Source organism: Rhinolophus ferrumequinum, chromosome 16 (assembly GCF_004115265.2).
Source record: "Rhinolophus ferrumequinum isolate MPI-CBG mRhiFer1 chromosome 16, mRhiFer1_v1.p, whole genome shotgun sequence".
Taxonomy (NCBI): Eukaryota; Metazoa; Chordata; class Mammalia; order Chiroptera; family Rhinolophidae; genus Rhinolophus; species Rhinolophus ferrumequinum.
Window position 1 is genome coordinate 15439245 of NC_046299.1, and position 10261 is coordinate 15449505.

A 10261-nucleotide genomic window follows, 5' to 3' on the forward strand; every position below is an offset into this window, starting at 1 on the left:
AACTGTAAAGTACTAGATAAATAAGTAGATAATATGAACAGACAACTAACACATTTCAGCAACATGTATTCGTCCCTGAGGTATTTTTCTTTTTCTCAAAGAAAAATACCACAAAGTGTCCATTGTAGCTTCATGTAACATGAGACATGCCTGTATTGTATAACACACACACTTAATATATTTTATGGATAAAGACTAAATGGGCTGAAGAGGGGAGGAGGAGGGAATGTATTATTTTTTTTTTTTTTTAAACTAGGGTTGAGTTTAGCGCAGCCTGGAAACATCAGCACATTTATTCTGGTCTCCATCGTTCATTACTACCTGAGCAGAAATCGGCACTTGAACCTCACGAGTGCGTGTGGGTTCTCTGAGTTTCTCTTTCCTGCGGCTTGGCACTAACTCTGAGCTTCTTCCTCCCTCCATTTTTAAAACATGGATTGAGCCCCTATAGTACAGTAGGCACGGGACTAGGTTCTGGGAAGACCTGGGCAAGTCAGTGAACTAGGAACTGGGTGGGTGGGTGGGTGAGGGGATGCATAGAGCCATGGAAGTCTGTACTGGGCGTGTGGGGTGGTAAAGAGGGAAAAAGGGAGAATCAACATGCTCAGCAGAGGAAGTAACAAGTAAACCAAGTCTCAGAGGCCTACAGCAGCCTAGTTACACGAGGAACGGCCCGTGTAATCCTCTCCTGTCTTCCAGTGGAAATGTCTGATGGCCTCCTGCAAGATGCCGTGAAGACGTATAGGGTCAGAGTGGACAGATAGACACAGCAGTTGGGCCTGGGATCAAAAGCCCAGCTCCTCCACTTCTTAGCTGTGTGTTCTCGGGCAAGTTACTTAGCTTCTGTGAGCTTTAATTTCCTCCTCTCCCGAAAGGATAATGTCTGTGACGTGGTGTTACTCAGAGTATAAAATGAGATATACATAGTCCCCCCTTATCCACGGGGAATATGTTCCTAGACCCCCAGTGGATGGATGCCCCAAATCGCAAATAGTACCAAACCCTATACAGTATATATTCTGCTTTTTCCTATACTTTCATACCTTTTCACTTAAGGGAAGCACTTTATGGCTTCTCCTTAGCATACCCGAATTGTCAGCATCACTATTCTTGCTCTTTGGGGACATTATTAAGTAAAACATTGAATACAAGCACTGTGATACAATGACAGTAGATCTGAGAGCTAGATGGCTGCTAAGTGACTAATGGGTGGGTAGCACACAGCGTGGAGTTGCTGGAGAAAGGGATGATTCATGTTCAAGGTGGGATAGAGTGGGATGTCAGGAGATTTCATCACACTGCTCACAATGACACGAAATTTAAAACTTAGGAACTGTTTATTTCTAGAATTTTCCATTTAATATTTTTGGACTGTGGTTGACCACGGGTAACTGAAACCTTGTAAAGTGAAACTGTGGAGAAGGAGGGCTTGCCATAAATGGGTTTGCATAGACATGCTTTATTTTTCTCAATAGGGGCAGGGCATCAGGGAAGACTTTCATTTTATGCTTAGTTCTGCTTGGGAAACTCAAAGAGGGGTGCTTGTTAGGAATGGATCACTGCTAGATAATATACATTATTGTCATCAGTGCTGAAGTATGTCACATGTAACTAAAAGCACAGGTTCTGGAATTAAGAGGTCATGGCTTTGTCACATTTCCAATTGTCTGATCTTGAGCAAGTAACTTGACCTTTCCAAGCCTTTGGTTGGCAAATCTATGAAATAGGCTTCCTACCTCCAATGCTGTTGCAAGGACCTAATGAAATAACACACGTAAGTTGCTTAGCACGGTGCCTGGCACATTGTAAACGTTCAATACAGGTTTGTTGCCAGAAAGTTTATTCGTTTGAGGTTGGTATCCTTGGTCTGGAAGGGCATGTCAATAGCGTTCCCGTATGAACTCTGGGTGTTTTCTAATAGGAATATTTCTTTCTTTAGAAGCCCACCTGAATAAAGAGCAGGTGCTTTTGATTTCTAGAGAAGCCTGATAATGATAAAATCTCGCCTACAATTTCTTGGAGGGGGGACCCAGCTAACAATCAGGTACATGATACTCTTTTCGAGGGCAAGTTGAATAAAGTCGGGAAGCAGAGTCAACTTTTGTGGCAGGCTGGTTTCTAGATGTTGTATTTGCATAAGAAACAGATGGGGACAAAATGTACTTGGGCCAAACAGTATTTGATACTGGCCCTGATAAAAGGGAGGAGGCTCTTATTTTTTTCCTGGTAATTACCCACCACTCCACTGCCTGACCCCATCCCCTGTCTGCTTTCCAACACTCCTCCCCCTTCATCCTGAGATGAAGATGAAGAGGTGCCACTGGGAGACATCCAAAAGCAACATCTCCCCCTGAGACCCACTGCTATTTCTTCGTGAAACACAAATAAAACTGATGGGAAGATTTTCACAATCCCAGGATCTAGCAAGAGTTTGATAAAAAGGATTTTATGGCAGACTCATCTGAAAGGTGAGCTAGGTGAGCTTGCAAAAGGTATATCTTTCTTTTGCAAATTGCCAGCCAATAGAGGGTGCCTGTTCTATTTGAAGGTCTTGTAAGATTTGTGAAAACTGGCCCAGACACAGAAAGGTTGTCATTTGCAAAATTCCAATCAACATTTTCATTCACCGTGAAATCATATGGGTGATTAATCAGAATGATAAACAAACCGGTAAACTCTGAGTGATCAGATGATACTTTAAAAAATAAAGCTAATAAGCCTGCATTAAAGTTTAAAAGGCTGCTCTATTAACTTATTTTTTGAAGCACATTGTTTTGAGTTCATTAAATGTTGGCTTTGTTAAATGGGCTCCATTGTTTCCTCTAAGCCCTGAATCAAGCCTTCTTCTATTTTGTGGGAGAGACTGTTTGCCAATTTGCAAATGAGTGGGTGTTCCCATGCAGGCTTCAATGGCTTACTCCTCCAGGAATTAGCAGTTCTCCAGAGAAAGCAGTGTTCCCCTCACAGAAAATACACTTTATAAAGGAGAACTGAGAAGTGAGAAAAGACCCTGTGCTGATAGTACATCAGAAATTCAGAGCAATGAGTTCTGCTTCCCCCATCCCATTCCAGACCTTGCAGCCACCAGTCGCAGAGAACTAGATGGGCCCAGGAAGATCCCCCTCCAGGAGATCCTGGAGTCTTATTAGGCTAATCTCCAAGCAGGGAGTGAAACCCCCCTCTTTCTCAGAAAAGTGGGAACCACCAGCTCCTCCCTTTCCGGTCTCCCCATCACCCTTTTCATCTCTAATCATAAGGCTGAAGGAAAAAAAATAGTTCCTCCTCAGATCAAGATTACGGATCTCATTGCTGGTTAATTCAAAGTGAATAATTTGTTCTGTTCTTGAAACTTCCCAGAGTATCATTCACTTATTCTTTTATTCCTTCATTGATTCACCAAATATGTAATGAGTGTCTGTTATGTACCAGGTCGTAATCATATATATATATATATATATATATATATATATATATATATGTAGATAGATAGATACAGACATACATATATGTACCCATATCTATCTATCTATCTATTTATCTATCTATCTATCTATCTATCATCTATCATGTATCCATGAAAAACATTTAGGGCCAAGAGACCAGAAATAAAGGCTGACAACTCCATCATTACACTAAAAGTTTATTAAGGGAATGTACATAGAAGCTCGTCTTGGGTGGTAGCAAGACAATGTGATTATCTTCCACGCTTTCTACCCAGCAGACAGGAATGTGTGTTTAAGGAGGGAGGGACCGCCAGGTGCCGAGAGCCTCTCGTAACAGAGCTGGTTAAGAGACAGATAATGTCAAGGGCATCTCACTCCAGAGACAGAGCACAGATCTGGGGGTGAGGGGGCGGCAAGAATCAAGATGGCAGATTAGCTTGAAGACAGAATTAGCTCTGTCCATGCTATATATATATATATTCTACTTGGGGTAAATATAAGGATATTAAGTAAGGAAGGACACAAATAGGCTTTACATAAAAAGAATAATGGGACATAGAAGAGGCATCTAATTTAGACAGCCCGGTCAAGGAAATCTCTTTGAAGAGACTTAAGATGGGGCCAGAAGGAGTGGAGATATGTGCTGATGGGATGTGTGAGTGTGTATGTAGCAGCAGAATACTTGAGGCAGGGGTTATGGCACTTCTGGAGCCTCTGCTGTAGGATGAGGGTGATACACTCACCAACCGGTGCATGCTTTATGTTTTTTAAAGCTCTTTTCCCAGACACCCAAGCAAGTTTTCCTGTTTGACTTCCATACCATGAGAAATTCCATCCTTGGTGGATAATGCCATTATGAGTTTTCTTTCTCTGTTAGTAACATTAGTGTCACTTTGGTTATAGATTTTTAATTGAGATCAGAGTAATTGTCTCTTGGATTTATAGAAACTAGAACAAATGCAGATTTACCCTCTAGGACCCATGTCTGTTTTGGTTGACTGAGTTTTCTTTCTAGGAACTTCATGCAAAGCCATTCTCTCATCCAATTACCACTCGTGGCTTCTTCTTTACACCCAAGCCTGATGCCTTTGTTATTTTGCCAGATATGGACCGAGTTTCATTTTCCTTCATGTCTGTGACAGTTTATTGCAGAGGTCCTGGCCAATCCAGTTCTCAGATAGCCAGAGATCGGCAGAAGAAAGAAGCAGCAGAAGAAAAGAAACTATGCCATTATCTTTTGCTCTACTGCTATACGACTGTGCAATTGTTCTCGAATGCCTATGTGCTCTGGATGGATACCAGGCACATCAGATGCACGTCACACACACTGCCACTTCCCTCTTGTGCATCCCTGCCAGACATCGCTCATCAAGAAACTCTCCTCCTTTGACCTCAAACAAGACCTCAGAAGCATTCTCAACACTGTCCTTCAAATGGACACTATTAATCAACTGGAATTAGCGCAGAGTTGAAACCCATTTGTTTTCCATGGTGTAAGCAACCTCAGTGCTTCTAGGACAGAATGACAGGGCATTCCTCCTACACATTTATCATGATGTGACTTCACTATTTTGCATGAAGCCTCCTTCACCAGACTGAACGTTCCATCAAGGTGAGGTTTACATCTGGGGGTTTGCTTAACCTTGAATCCCTGGCTCAGAGCATAGTACCTAGAACATAGTTGATTTAGAAAATATTTGCTGAATGAATGAATGACACAAATTTTTTCTTTGGAAGAAGCCAACGTACGTTTCAAGCCGAAATGCAGCTGCCCTCAAACACTGGCCTCTGTCGAAGGGTATTATTCTATGTTTCTTTGTGAAGTCATTTCGAGTTTGGCCAGTTAGCATATAGAGACTTGATCAGACTCCTTATGAAGCCCTGAAAATGTGCTTCTAATGTTCTTTCATCCAGATCTTTGTAGTCAACACTAGTTCTCAGTACTAGTTGTGATTATTGCAGCTCCTGTAGGCACCACTGTTTAAGTATTTCTGAAGAGAAGGGTCTCTCCATATTGCATCCAAGGGGTTTCTGTATAATTGCAGTGTATGTACCTGCCAATGTTTCCTCTTTGCTCTAAGAACCAGTGTATCCTGGGGTCTGGGACAGGAGTGTTTTCAAAATCTTGGAACTCTATTAACACTCTCTTTGTAAAATGCATGCTTAATGAAGTGGTGATCTGAGTTTAAAATGATCTCATGTACCAGATTCTCAGTACATTTTTCTGTTTTCCCTGACCCTGCAAATGTGGATCTCATTGGTTTAATAAACTGGCAGAATAATGTGTGCCCCTTTTGAGTCTATTTTACATTTCAATGAATACATTGTGTGTTTCTGAACCTAGAGAATTACAATGTCTGTGTTAAACATTTGGGAAAGTTGAAAACTTGGGAAGTTACAAAGGTAGTTTCTACCATTCATATGAAATAGGCACCCCAACTGTTTTGAAAGACTAAAGGACAAGAGTTTTAATTAAAGCGATTATAAACCATGGCAGAATTTCTATCATATCCTCTAGATTTCACTACTTGGTAGAGAGAAAGTAGGTCAGTAAGTTTACGTCGCAAACTCTCTTTGAAAGGTTATGATTAAAATACAGAACCTTTCGTTGGATTGATCAGTCTTTTGATTTCTGAAATGAAGCTCTTTGCTAGTACAGCCAGAGGGAAATGGCAATTAAAATGGATTAATTGAGTAATAGCTACAAGAGCAAGAAAAAATGCTGGAGCAATATACACATGCATAATTATAGTCTAATTTATCAGCATTTTCTTAAAGCCACAAACCCAGGGCTGTGATAAACCCAAGGGGGAAAGTATTAAAAATTCTGAAGCTGGATGTCTTTCCTTTCTTGGGCCAGTGCTTTGGGGGATGGAAAGTGGATATCAGGTGATTTCAGAAGGTTATATATGGCTGAGAGCCGTTGCATGGAAATCAGGGCCAGACCACATTGGCCATCATTGGCAGAAGACATGAGCAATGAGGAAATTTTAGGTAAGAGCCTAAGTGTTCTATAGACCACGGAGGTGGATACTGGGTGCTGGGGGATTTCTTACTGAGGTTTTTAAATGTGTGTGAATGAACTGAGTTTCCATTATCCAGACAATTCATACTCAATATTTAAAGACATGCTCAAAACCACCTGCTATGTGAAGTTGGCTCAGATCCCCCTACCTCCAGAGACTTTGAATTTCTGTTGTCTGCGTCATGTCTATGGCATCTAGTGTGTGCCCCAAATCTTGGTGGCTTAATATGATAGAAATTGGGAAGTTGCAAAGGTAGTTTCTACCATTCATGGGAAGATTCTATCAGGTATTCCCGGTTGGTAAGTGGTCTTCCCATGGTTATCCTGGGAACTGAGCTTTGTGTATCTCATTACTCTATTCTCTGAATCCTAAGAGATCTCTGTATTAAGCCAGCAGGTGGAGAAAAAGTATGGAGGGGTCTGATAAGGTCAGGCCTAGAAGTGGTAATGTGATTCTACTCACAGTTCATTGGCTAAAACTCAGACATGTGGCAATATTTAACTTCAGCTATCTGGACAGGGAATAAAGAAAATGGGTTTTGGTGAACAGATAGCAGTCAAATATATATAGCTACCTTTTGAAGAATGAATATGTGTACCTATTTATCTATCTGACAGTGGGTTTTATTATTTTTATTTTACAAGTTGGAAAACTGACACTTGGGAAGGTTGAGTCACTTGCTGAGGTGATGCTGGCGCTAGAATGTCACCCACGCTTGTATGGTTTTAAAGCCACCACACTATAGTTGCTTATTAACCTCATTTCTTACACTGTTCCATTGTTTTCTACTTCCCTGTCACCATTCTTATTCAGGCCTCATGACATCCTAACTTACCTGCTATAATAGCCACAAGCTGTGTCCCTTGATGTCACTCAACCAGGCAAATTATTGACAGGTTGTTGCTTGCTCTTCTTAAAATACAGCTCTAACCTTATCAATTCACAGCCTGAATATCTTTAATAAATGCTCAGTAAATGTTTGTTAACTTACTGCCTAGTGAGTAAAAAGCAAAGGTCTTGGCCGGGGTTCAAGGCCTGAGATTAGAGAATTATGTGGAAACAATTATGTGGGAGTATGCACTGGGTCCCAGAGTATCCTACCGTTCGTTGCATGTGTAAGCCTCAGAGAAGGCTGTGCTCGGAAGATTGATTCTGGGTTGCCAAAGAATGACTTCTTTTCTGGTATCATTCTAGGCAGGGTTAGGTATCTTACACCGTGAAAGTCTTTAGATTTAGCCACACAGGTCTCTGTCTTTGGCAGAGAGAGAGAGGAGGGAGGACGGAGAAGAGAGGAGGGAGAAGGAAGGAAGGAGGAAGGAGGAAGGAGGAGAGAGGAGGGAGGAGAAATAAGGGAGGAGGGAGGAGGGAGGAGAAAGGAGAGAGGAGAGAGAGGAGTGAGAGGAGAGAAGAGAGAAGAAACTGCCTTTGGACGTGTCACACAGCTCTTGAATGCATTCCTTTGCACATACTCTACACTGGTTGTGGGCGGGAAGGGGTGAGAGACGCTTCCTGAGCCTGTGTAGGGACTCTGTTTAATCAACCCAGTGATTTACCCAGAAAAACTAGTTTATGCACAATGGTGGCAGCAGATTTTCTATAAGGGATTTGAGGCAGCAATCTAGTTGAAAAATGGGAAGTTTGCATGATTAAGGGTAACTTACATAAGATTGAATAAAATCTCAGTTGTTCGGGTAGAAGATTGAAATGGTAGATTATAGATAAGCTGAGATCCCCGGCCCTCCCTACTATTTGGCACCACTGTCTAGGAAATACTTTTTGCAGTGCTGAGATTCTCTACCCCTTCTTTTTCATCTGGTACTTCCAGGTCTGCTTCCTTTGGCAATATTGCAACATTATGCCTGTCAATCCCAGCTGCATTAGAAGTGCCCACTGGAGGCCACCTCCTAGGTCCTGGCCAAGCAGAGCTGCAGACAGTGTGGTGGTTTCTTTGATGGCAGCCAACAGTGTGGAGAAAAAACAATAAACAACCAGCAAGGAGGCTCATTCTCCCTTTTCTGTCCTCCACTGCTGACATCTAAGGAGCAGGCCCTGCAGAGATCAAGGGAACAGGGTTCAGTGTGAAGACTTCACACATTTCAGAGTGGCCAGGCCTTCCCACCCAAGGCAGGCAAGCCTCAGGCCTCAGGCAGGCTCCAGACTTGAAAGGGGGAACAGAAGAACTTGGGGTTCTGTCAGTGGCTGTCACAGCTGGCAGGGATTTTGGTGATTATCTGTCTCAAACCAGTTAACATTGGCACAATGCTGCTGCATCCTCTTCTCGTGCCCAGAGCAGACATTCTGCCAGCTCTACTGTCAGCTGAGTCCCTCTGTAGATTACTGGTCAACCCCAAGAGAGGGTCTGATTGATAAGCCAGTACGTACTGGCAGAGCTCTTTTGCCAGGCGAGCAATCTCAGTAGATAGATGGACCACTGCTTGGTCTAATCTGCTGAGATTAGAAGGTGAAGTTCCAGATGGATAAAGTATGATGATCATGCATAAGAGAAATTTGTTTACCCTTTCTTTCAGATGCAAATTGGTTTATCTTACACTTTAATGGCTCTTTTACAAATGTATGATTTATAACACCATGCATTAGTCTTTTGAAAAATATTGGTCCACTGAGTTATGCTGATTTTCCAAAGGTTGACAGATTTCATTATAAATATTTAAAAAATCACCTTCCTTAATATCATCAATATCTCATCAGAAAATTCAATGAGTATTGAGAAGTGTGATGAAATTGTTTCGTGATGATGAGGAGGGAACATAGTGGTGGGAAGACATGTGTGGTGATTAGGAGCCAGGGCACAAAAGTGAGACAGACCAGCTGTGTGTCTGTAGATATGTTACTTACCGTCTCTTTTGCCCACTTTCCTTATTTGGGAAATGGTGGTATGCCAACACCTGCCTACAAGGGTTGTTGTGAAGACTAAATGAGATAAGGCAGATAAAGTACTTGGCACCTAGCAAGTACTCAATAAATGTTAGCTATTGCTATCATCTTACTACCTTTTCTCAAAGTTCCAGTGTAGGAGGATTGTTTTATCTGGCTCCTTCTTCTATGGGGTTCAGTTTGCTTCATTTAAAAGACACCTTTCATTGGAGCCCTTAGGGCTTCTGCTGGATAGACTCAGGGACGCATGTGTTTGGAGAGTGGGGGGCCTACCTTTGTGTAATGCCAGCACAGTTGACTTCAAAAGTCTGGATGCTTCACAAGTCTCATGGTGCTTCCGGCCCCAGCACAGTCTTTCTGACACCAACTTTGCATTTACATCATATTCTATGGGACCATTTATCATTCTTTTTTTACCAGCCTGTGTCTGCTCATGTATTGGGAAATCAGGTCAAAGAAGAGCACACAGGGTCAGAGTTTGCATGAGAAATTTAGGTCAACCCCCTACCACCTTTCACCTGTACGTTAGGGACACCTATGAGATATCTTTCTGGTTTCATTCCCATTTGCTTTTATCTTCATAGGCTGTCTTTACCGTGCCAGTTGATTTAGTGATTTTGTGGTCACTGAATATTTCTCCAGTTCATTAACAATTCACAGTCAAAGGGCTTTGTCTGGCAGTGACCCAGTGTGCCAGTAGATTAGTCCAAATAATGTTATTGATATTCTGGGACCGTTCAGAATTACACTCTTGTATGCACAGCTGTGAGATTCTTTATGGGAGAATGTAGTGCAATAATTTTTTTTTCTTTTGGAAGAAAATAAAAAGACAACAGAGTAGCCTAATAATTTGAATTTGATCAACTTAGGAGCTGCATGGTCATACCTGCAGTTTTT